Below are 10,636 nucleotides of genomic sequence, written 5' to 3'. Positions count from 1 at the left end.
TTTTTTTTTTTTTTTTTTTTTTTTTTTTTTTTTTTTTTTTTTTTTTTTTGATTTGCGTTTTTCTTAAGCAGAAGAATATAAAGACATACGGGCCTCCATTATTTAACATTTAAAATGTTGATATAGTACACGTAAGCCTCTGTACACGGGCTTCCCATGTTGTCTTAAAATTTGAAGTTTGTTTAACATAAATATTTTTTTCTGGAAATTGGAATGTATTGAGCTTTATCACATGTTACACAGAGGAAACAGGCTATCTTCAATTTTCGTGTTCATATATTCTCCTATAATCACAAATTGCATACAACTGATGTTTTCTCTTGTGTAAATGCTATGTGGAGTTAGCAAATGTCATGATTATAGTGCCATCTATTGGTGAAATGTATTACAGCATCCATGGGGTGCAAGACAACTGAGCTGCTTGGGGACAGGGAAAGGATAAAAGGACAGATTAGACACTGATTATATAGTTAGGAATGGGGTTGAATCTACCATGAGACAATTAGAAATTCAAACACTGAAAAGGTATTTGATGATATTAAAGAATTATTGCTAATTATTTTTAGGTGTGATGTTTGTATTGTGGTTATGTTAAAGCATCCTTAACTTTTAAGAGATTTGGGCCCATGTCTGGTCCACTATCTGTTTCTTATGGCCCATGAGCTAAGAACAGTTTTTACATTTTTAAAAGGTTGAAAGAATCCAAAGAAGAACATTTTGTGTCACAGGAGAATTATATGAAATTCGAGTTTCATTGTCCAGAAATAAGGTCTGGACATAAGGAGCGTAGCCACGCTCATTGGCTGACATTTGTCTAAGGCCACATTTGTGCTACACATTTGTGCTACACCAGCAGAGCTGAGGAGTTGCAGAGACCACAGGCCGGCAAAGCCTGGAAATGTACTGCCTGGCTTTTTGCAGGAAAACTCCGCCCAACCTGCCCTAGAGCTTGCCTACTCTAAGCGTGGCCTGTGGACCAGCAGCCTCGGCTTTGCCTGGGAGGCTGTTAGGAACGGGAATCTTGGTCTCTACCCCAGACCTACTGACTCAGAATCTTCAGATCCCAGGTGAGTCCTACTCACATTAAAGTTTGAGAAGCTCTGGTTTAGAGGGCCCTGCTCGGGTCATCCTCTGGTTGCACCCTCCCCAAGGTGCAGGCAGCTAGAGAGGACAAGGGGGTACATCCACCTGGAGACCCGCCCCCCCAGGCCATGCTCTGAGCACCTAAACCCTAGAATCCCTGCTCCAAGCACCAATGCAGGCCTTCTTCCTTCCTGGGACCCATCTCCTAGCCCGCCAGGTGGTCAAGATACAGCTGTTTATGGGGTGGGAAGAGGGTGGCCTGAGCTTGGACGTGAAGGCTGCTTGAGCAGCAGATTCCTCACGGCACAAAGCGGGTCAGAGGGCGGCAAGAGCAGGGGGAGGGCTGGGGGCTGGGGCAGTGCTCTCTCTGCTGTCCGACCTTCTGGCTTGGAGCTCCAGAGTCCAGGAATCCCAGCCTGCCGGGTAGTTACAAAGGTGCACTTGACAATTTGTTAGCTGGATTTGTAACTTTTCAACATATGGCCTTTCACTTATACTCTTGACCCGGGGCCCACAGAGGTGAGTGGCAGGCCTGTTCAAAGTGTGTTCAGAGGACCCCTGCATCAGAACTCGCCGGGTTGTTTGTTAAAAATTCAAATTCCCAGTCCCCATTTGTGTGACCCCCTGGATCAGAATCCTTGGGGCCGGAGCCTGGGAATCTGCATTCTAACCACTCCCCTGGTGATTCGGACCCACAGCAGAGTTACAGGAGCACTTATAACGGGGGAGCGTGGGGAGGCGCCACCCCGAGAGGAAGCATGAGGGAGAAGAGAGGGAGATTGCCAGGTCAGAGGAAGGTGCTGACCACGAGCTCACACTGCTTCCTGCTTCTCTCATGAGTTCTGCTCGTAACCTGGCCTGACCCCACCCCTGGGAGACGGCTGCAGGGAGAAGCTGCCAGAACAGGACAAGGGTGTCCTCCTGCCAACGTGGGGCTCTCGGGGGCTGCCCTGCAGAAGGAAGTATCCGAGTCAAGGCACAATAGGGAGCAAAGGGGCTGCGGGCCCCTGGAGGGACCACACGGACTCAACCGGGGAGTCAAACCTCTGGGCAGGTGAGACCTCCTGGGCCCTGCAGGGGACACGGGAGGAGCTGGGACAGACTGTGTGGTCCCAGCGGCCTGGGCTCAGAGGTTGCCTCTGTCACTTACAAGTTGTGTGATCTTGAGCAATGTCATTAAGCTCTGTAGGTTTGTTTCCTTGTCTATAAGATGGGGGATCCTTTGGGCTTCCCTGGTGGCGCAGTGGTTGAGAGTCTGCCTGCCGATGCAGGGGACGCGGGTTCGTGCCCCGGTCCGGGAAGATCCCACATGCCGCGGAGCGGCTGGGCCCGTGAGCCATGGCCACTGAGCCTGCGCGTCCGGAGCCTGTGCTCCGCAACGGGAGAGGCCGCAACAGCGAGAGGCCCGCGTACCGGAAAACAACAACAACAAAAAGGATGGGGATCCTAACAGCCTCTAGGCTTGTGTTAGAATTAAACACGATGATTAAGTAAAAACACACCCTGTGACACAGAGCAGAATGAGGGGCGGCGGCTGACTTTGGGGAAGCTTGTTACCTTACGCCTCTGCACTTCCTGATGCTTGATATCATAGGCACTTGTCACCGGCCATAAGACCAGTTTCTCAAACCCCAGGCACAGGAGCAGGCCTGTGACAGACCCGGGCTTGGCCAGTGGCCTAGAGCTCCCTGAGCTTGGGACTCATGCTCAGGTTTGTGATGAACTAATGCTGGGCCTGTGTGAAACCTCCAGGGACAGCTTGCCATACTGAAAACCACCGCCGGGGGGCAGCAGAATCCAGACGTCCAGGTGAGGAGCGTGGAAGGGCCGTGGACTGAGGCGCCCGAAGGACACACAGGGGGCGAGAGGGATGGAGGGCCTTAGCCTCGCCCTCCTCCCTCACCTCGCCCTCCGCACACAGAAGCGCACACTGCTGCTCCTGCAGAAGCTCCTGATCACTTTTACTGCCTCCTCGTCCAGGTACAGTCCTTTATATCTTCAATATGGCTGAGGCCAGGGGTTTGCAAACTTGGCTGCAAATTCGAACCACCTGGGGAGCGCTGTAGACTCCCAGCGCTGAAGCCTTATCTCAATTCAATCAGAATCTCAGGGAAGGGGAGGCAGGAATCAACACTTTCAAACACGTGTTGATTTCCATCCTGCAGCCAAGTTTGAGAACCACTGTTGGAGACAAAATATCTCATTTCTTCCCAAATGGCAGCTGCTTTCATTGCTAGAGGCCTCCTCCAAGAAGCCTTCCTAATTAATCACACTTCTTCTCCTCCATCTGTCCACGGGTCTGTCTGTAGTTGGGGCCAGCACTTTCCATATTTGAATGTGCCTCCGGGTCACCTGGGGATATTGTTAACCTGCAGATTCAGACTCAGGAGGTCCAGGTGGGGCTGAGAGTCTGCATTGCTAGGAAGTTCCCAGGGGCTGCCCCCCTGCTGGTGCAGGGCCCACACGTGGCAGGGTCTGTAGGACAGCAGCCTCTGTCTGCACAGGCGCCTTTGCGATTGTTCTTGAGCTGTTTCAGGCTCCTTTTCCGCCTTCCCTGCTATGAGGGGAGAACGGCAGGTTTCCAGCTCTTTTCCATCCTGCCTGTCATCCCACTCGGGCCCATGGTGTGAACACAGACCTGCACACACACGGAAATCTCACCAATGACTGCTGAATGAATAAATGAGCGAACGTGGTGAGAATAGCTCTGAACTTGGAGTCTGAGACCTGCTCTGCCTCCTACAAACTATGAGAATTTGACCAAGAGACGGCCTCTCGGAGACTCAGTGACTTCACCTGTTCAATTTCTGTAATTTCATTGTGGGGAGCAAATGAGATGCATGTGTGGAAGCTCCTTTTCATCCACACAGTAGCGTCCTCCTTTCCCTCCCTCTCTCTTGTCCCTCTTGTCTAGGGCTCCAGCCCCGTGTCTGATCCCATGTCTGTCCTGTCTGTTCCCCAGTCTCCACGTCTCCACCCCCGACTCAGACCTCCCTCCTGAGTTCCATACGTCTAACCATATACATGTGCGAGGCACGTTCTGTCTCAGAGATTGGCTGGAGGATCTGATGGGACCACGGAGGTCATCTCCTCCCAACTTTTAGTAGCTCAGCAGAGAGCTGGGGCAGCAGATTTAGTAGTGCCTGTTATGGGTTGAGTCGTGTCCCCTACCCCCAAATTCAGACATAGAATTCCTCATCCTCAGTCCTTCAGAATGTGACCTTGAGGTGTTGCAGATGTAATTAAGGTGAGGTCACTAGGGCGGGTCCTAATCCAGCTGGTATGATTGGTGTCCTTATGAAAAGGGGACGTTTGGACACAGGGGGAACACCAGTGGAAGATGCAGGCAGACATGGTGGTGCTGTGTCTCCAAGCCAAGGAACACCAGAGATTGTCAACACATCACCAGAAATGAGGAGACAGGCAGGGAACAGACTGTCCTCACAGTCCCCAGAGGGAGCCACCCCTTCCCACACCTTGATTTTGGATTTCTGGTCTCCAGAACTGTGAGAGAATGAATTTCTGTTGTTTAAGCCACCCAAGCTTAAACCTGCCTCGTGTGCTCCAGAGAAGAGCCTCCAGACAGGTCTGTCCCACCCTTATGCCACCTCCATCTTTATCCCCTCTACCACCAGAACGATCCTCCCAAAAGGCAAATCCCATCAGGGTTCACCCACCTCAGGACGCTTTGCCAGTCTTTTTTTTTTTTCTTTTCATTTTTGTGGTACGCGGGCCTCTCACTGTTGTGGCCTCTCCCGCTGCGGAGCACAGGCTCCGGACGCGCAGGCTCAGCGGCCATGGCTCACGGACCCAGCCGCTCCGCGGCATGTGGGATCTTCCCACACCGAGGCACGAACCCGTGTCCCCTGCATCCCCGTGTCCCCTGCATCGGCAGGCGAACTCTCAACAACTGTGCCACCAGGGAAGCCCCGTTACTCCCTTTTTATTTCTCTTTCCTCCACTAGTGGGCGAGCCCCTGGAGGGCAGGAGTTTGTGTCCTCCAAAGCTGAACAGCCTGGCACAGAGCAGCCCTTGAGCAGTTTTTGTGGAACAAGTTCATCAGTGATTCTCAGAGTGTGGTCCCTGGACCAACAGCAGCAGCATGACCTGCGAACTTGTCACAAGTGCAAACTTCCGGACACTCTCCAGACCTGCTGAGTCAGACTCCAGGGTGGGGCCCCTGGGTTCACAAACCCTCCAGGTGATCCTGATACACACTCAAGGTCAAGCTCCGCTGAGTTTTAAAAATGAGAACTTCAGGAAATAGGATGTCAGTGGAATTTGCTATTACTATTCAGCCTAGACTTAGACATCACAGAGTGGTGCCTGGTTGAGAGAAGAGCTCTCCCGTGGTCCCTCGTCACTGGGAATCACTGGGCATTACGGCCGCCTGCGATGCCCGCTGCCCATCTCTTCCTCAGCCCGTGTTGTACTCTACCACCTCCCCAGGGTGTTGTTAATATACACGAAGGTCTCAGGAGTGTCCTGAGCAGAAACCCAATGGCCAGGGAGCCCTGGATGCTAAGCGCCATGGTCGGTGCTGTCAGGCCCCACGGTGTAGTCGTGGCACCGGGTTTCTCATCCTCACTGTTAAATTAAACACATTTTGTCAAAAATAAACAAAAACAAAACAAACACACAAAAAAACCCACATCGAAACAGAACTCAAAGCTACAAAGAATAGATTGCTTATTGAGATGTGGGCAGGAAGGAGGAGGAACAAAGTGGGCGGATTGTGGGGAAAATGTCTTAAACTATATTGAAGTCATTATTGAACGGTAACCAAATAGTTGATGAAGTAAATTTCTTCTTTTAGAGGGCTTTGAACTGATAAATGCAGAGGAATAATAGAATTGGAATATCACTGTTTTGCAACCTCTAATGAAATGATGTATGAAGGCAAATGGTTTTCAATGCCTGCTAAATGATTAGCTGAAGCTGATGGAAAGTTTACAATGAATGGACCAGGCTATGGTACCTGAACCCACCAATGATTCTTAATGCGGCTTCATGAGCCTCTTGGTGAGATGCAGTGAGAGCTCACGACACCAAAACAAGCAAAACAAAACCTGAATATGATGAAGTAAGCCTAGCTCTAACGGCCAGCTTATAGGAAATACATCCCCATAGGGATATAGTCAACAACAACAAAAAAACAAGTATGGGACATTCTACAGGCCCTTAGACACTATTGTTCTTCAACAAATAAATTGCATGAAAAAAAGAGAGAGAAGGACGGGGAACCTATAGATTAAAAGAGATTTAAGAGGCATACCGGCCAAATTCAACATAGCGAATATAGGGGTCTTATATGGAGACTGATTTAAACAAACGGACTGTAAAAATTTTTAAATTATGAGAAAATGAGGGCTATTCAAAACGTTGCTTGGATATTTGATGGTGTTACGGAAATGTAAATTGGGAGAGGTGGCAATGATGTTTATGTGACTATGTTTTGGTTTTTTTTTAATTAATTAATTTATTTATTTTTGGTTGTGTTGGGTCTTCGTTGCTGCATGCGGGCTTTCTCTAGTTGCGGAGAGTGGGCTCTACTCTTAGTTGCGGTGCATGGGCTTCTCATTGTGGTGGCTTCTCTTGTTGCAGAGCACGGGCTCTAGGCACGCGGGCTCCAGCAGTTGTGGCACACGGGCTCAGTAGCTGTGGCTTGCGGGCTCAGAAGTTGTGGCTTGTGGGCTCTAGAGCGCAGGCTCAGTAGCTGTGGAGCACGGGCTTAGTTGCTCTGCAGCATGTGGGATCTCCCCAGACAAGGGATCGAACCCATGTCCCCTGCACTGGCAGGCAGATTCTTAACCACTGTGCCACCAGGGAAGCCCATGACTATGCTTTATAAGCCCACGTATTTTCCGATATAGACTGAAATATTTATGGGTAAAATAATTTTGATATCTGACACTTGCTTCAAAATAACTCAGCAGAGATAGGAGTAGGGGTGAGGAGTAGAGTGGGTATAGAAAAAACAAAAGTTGTCATGTGTTGATAATTGTTGAAGAATAGAAGATGAGAACATGGGGGTTGATTATACTATTTTCTCTACTTTTATATATTATTTCCATTACAAATTTTTTACAAGTACATGTTTTTTTTAAAATGCTTACTTCTCCACTGACATATTTTTAAGGCACCAATCAAAACCTATTCCTTTTTTGTCTGTTGCAAATATATTTTTATTTGCCTCCTAAACTATATGTTTTTTAACTCTCTTTATCTATCTTGAGGAGGGCTCTCATTTAAGTCATATTTACTTGTAGTGATTTTTAAAATTTTATTGAAATGCATGTTCTATAGCATAAGTAAGCTTCAATATATCTTCATCACCTTGTGATAAAATGCAGGTACCCCCTACTTTGACAAACAAGGCCCACCGTAATCAAACTCCATCGTACATGTCAGACAAACTCTTCCAAAGTATAGAAGAGAGGAAATACTTTAAAACCCATTTTATGAGGCCAATATTACCCCAATACCAAAACCAGACAAAACATCACACAAAAAAGAAAACTGCAGGGCTTCCCTGATGGCGCAATGGTTAAGAGCCCGCCTGCAAATGCAGGGGACACAGGTTCGTGCCCCAGTCCGGGAAGATCCCACATGCCATGGAGCAGCTAGGCCCATGAGCCATGGAGCGGCTAGGCCCGTGAGCCATGGCCACTGAGCCTGTGCGTCCGGAGCCTGTGCTCCACAACGGGAGAGGCCACAACAGTGAGAGGCCCCCTTACCGCAAAAAAAAAAAAAAAAAAAGAAAACTGCAGACCAATATTCATATTCAATGTATACAAAAATTCTTAACAAAATACAAGCAATCATATAAAAAGAATGATACACTTCAACATGGCAAATTTTATGTAATATATATTTTATGTAATATATATAATATATATATAATATATATTTTACCACAGTGAAAAAATAGTAAAATAATAAAAATAATTATACACCATGACTAAATGAGATTTATCTCAGGGATGCAAGGATGATTTAACATCAGAAAATCAGCCAGTGTAACACATCACATCGCAAAAATCACATCATCATCGCAGTAGGTGCAGGAAAAGCATTTGACAAAATTCAAGTTCATGGACCTTCAGATTGAGAATACCCATTCTGGAAAGTCTCTAAACATAGCACATGACAAATAATAGTGAAGAAACACCCCAGGGCTAGAAGGTGGATTTAAGGGGCACTACTGGGATAAAAATGTTCTTTTGAATCTACTGCAAAGAGTTTTCTTGAAACTGCCTTGATCATGAGCAATTAACAGTGTGAATGATTTATCTAAGATCTAAGAGGAGTACAGAGTGTAAACTCCTGTAGGAGAGGTGTGTGTATTCCTCCTATGCTACAGGCATAATTATTCCCCTCTAGGTGGGCATGAGTATCTTTGTGGTACCATAATTCAAGGGCCTTTGAGTGGCTTGGAGATTTAGGGCAAGTGGTTTAGACTTAGAATTAACACTAGCTGTGTGATCGTAGGTCAGTTATTTAAACTATAAGTCTCAGGATTTTTTTTTTTTAATTTATTTATTTTGGCTGTGACGGGTCTTAGTTGTGGAATGCGGGACCTTTCAGTTGTGGCATGCAGGCTCATAGTTTCGGCATGCTGACTTTTAGTTGCAATCATGCATGCGGGATCTAGTTCCCCAACCAGGGATCGAACCCGGGCCCCCTACATTGGGAGCGCAGAGTCCTACCCACTGGGCCACCAGGGAAGTCCCTCAGGATTCTTTTAATAGTTTTTATTCATATCTGAAGTTAGGATTCTAAGACCATAATAGGAGAATTAAAAAAACTAATACCTATGAAGTATTTAGTGCCTGGGCCATGGAAGTATTCATCATGATGAACAACATCCAAGATGGTGTAAATCATGGGTCTGTGTTGAGACAATTATGTCTGCCTCTTAGATAGATAGGTGTCAGGCTAGAGGACTTCATAACGGCAAGTTAAAAGGACTAATATTCTTGTTAAGGACTGGCCTTGCTGCTCGAATAACCTTGAAAACTGAAGAAAAGATTGGTCAGAGAGGGCTTCCCTGGTGGCACAGTGGTTGAGAGTCTGCCTGCCAATGCAGGGGACACGGGTTCGTGCCCCGGTTGGGGAAAATCCCACATGCCGCGGAGCGGCTGGGCCCGTGAGCCATGGCCACTGAGCCTGCGCGTCCGGAAAAAAAAAAAACAAAACCAAAGATTGGTCAGAGAATGAAATTTAATTTGGACAAGTTTAGCAGTTGTGCATTTAAAATAAACACATAAATGGCACAAAGAAAAGACAACACTGGCCAGATGTTGCCAAAAAAGAGGGTTTTTCAGGGCAAGGCCTCAGCCTGCATTTTGGGTCCTTGACAAAGGGTGATTTTGTTCACATAGGGGCAGAGCTTAAACTTACTCCAGCTCTGGCTAACTGCTAGAAATAAGGTTACACCGTTGAATCTGTGTAAATGGTTTCAAAAACTGCTTAAAGATATAACTATTAGTCAAAGGTGCAAACTCAAATGTTTCCATGGGTAACATAACTGAAGGAGGCCCCATGGGCTGTTGCAGAGAGAAGGGGCCCTGTCATTGGACGGCATGCCCTGTCTAAAAGCATTTATATTCAAAATGTTTCAGAAGCATCAACCAGCCAGACAAACAAGCTGTGGAGGCCTCAGTCCCGCGCAAGCAGCTTATAATCTCTGATCAGTGGAACAAGCATAAATTAGGTGTTTCTCTTTTGTATCCCTGAACCCATAGGTGGTCTTTTACCTTCCAATCAGATAAATACTTGGCAGGAACTGAACTGCTAAAAGCTCTGAATTGTAGCATCACAGAATCCTTAGAGTTGCTTATCTTTTCCCCATTTCTGGTTGCTTCCCGTTCCCTTCACAAATTCGCCCCCCCCCCCTTTTTTTTTCTAGCTAACACTCAGCTGCTATTTAGAATAAGATGGTATTTGACCAACTTTTTTTTTGTTCTTCTTTCCTAAGCACTTAATGCCTCAAACACTTCAATGTGTTCTGGCCCAAGAACGCCCTCCTCTGTCAAGCAGTCACCAGGCCCTGATTTCTTTTCCCTTCCTTCCATCTTCTGAGTGGCTCCCAACCACCTGTGCCAAAGGGGCGCACGTGACAGAACCATCTCCAGCCCTCGGTGCTATTGACTACTCATCTGGAACTCTTGGTTTCCTTTGATAGCAAATTCTTTGCCTTTATGAAAGTTATTTACTTCTGAACAATATTCAGAGAATGGTCAAAGAAAATCAATTACAGTATTAATAAAATTTAAACACTTTTCTTTACAGGCTGATGAACAAAGTAAGCAGAAGTGATATAGGAACTGTAATCTAAAAGCAACTCAGCAATGTAGCATTAGAGGGTAATTTTTAAAAAGGTAAAGTCATGACACTCATGCAAATAATAAATGGTCATTATTAGTTCATGACATATTTATTATTAACTATTATTAATTCATGATGGAATCAGTAAGATATTACAATTCGTTTTTATAGTCTCTCCCTGACAAATTCCTTTCTATCACGATCATTTGCACTGCTGTGAACA

At 46.6% G+C, this 10,636-nt stretch overlaps 1 protein-coding gene across 2 annotated transcripts in view; it reads right to left on the bottom strand.

Annotated features, from left to right (window-relative positions):
- The window catches only part of CLDN10 (claudin 10), a 99,813-nt gene that overhangs the window by 71,673 nt on the left and 17,504 nt on the right, over window positions 1-10,636 (bottom strand). The window lies entirely within an intron of this gene.

Source organism: Neophocaena asiaeorientalis, unplaced genomic scaffold (genome assembly GCF_003031525.2).
Source record: "Neophocaena asiaeorientalis asiaeorientalis breed wild unplaced genomic scaffold, Neophocaena_asiaeorientalis_V1.1 scaffold141, whole genome shotgun sequence".
NCBI classification, from domain to species: domain Eukaryota; kingdom Metazoa; phylum Chordata; class Mammalia; order Artiodactyla; family Phocoenidae; genus Neophocaena; species Neophocaena asiaeorientalis.
The sequence above is the reverse complement of the archived record's forward strand: the minus strand, read 5'-3'. Positions and strand labels throughout refer to the sequence as shown.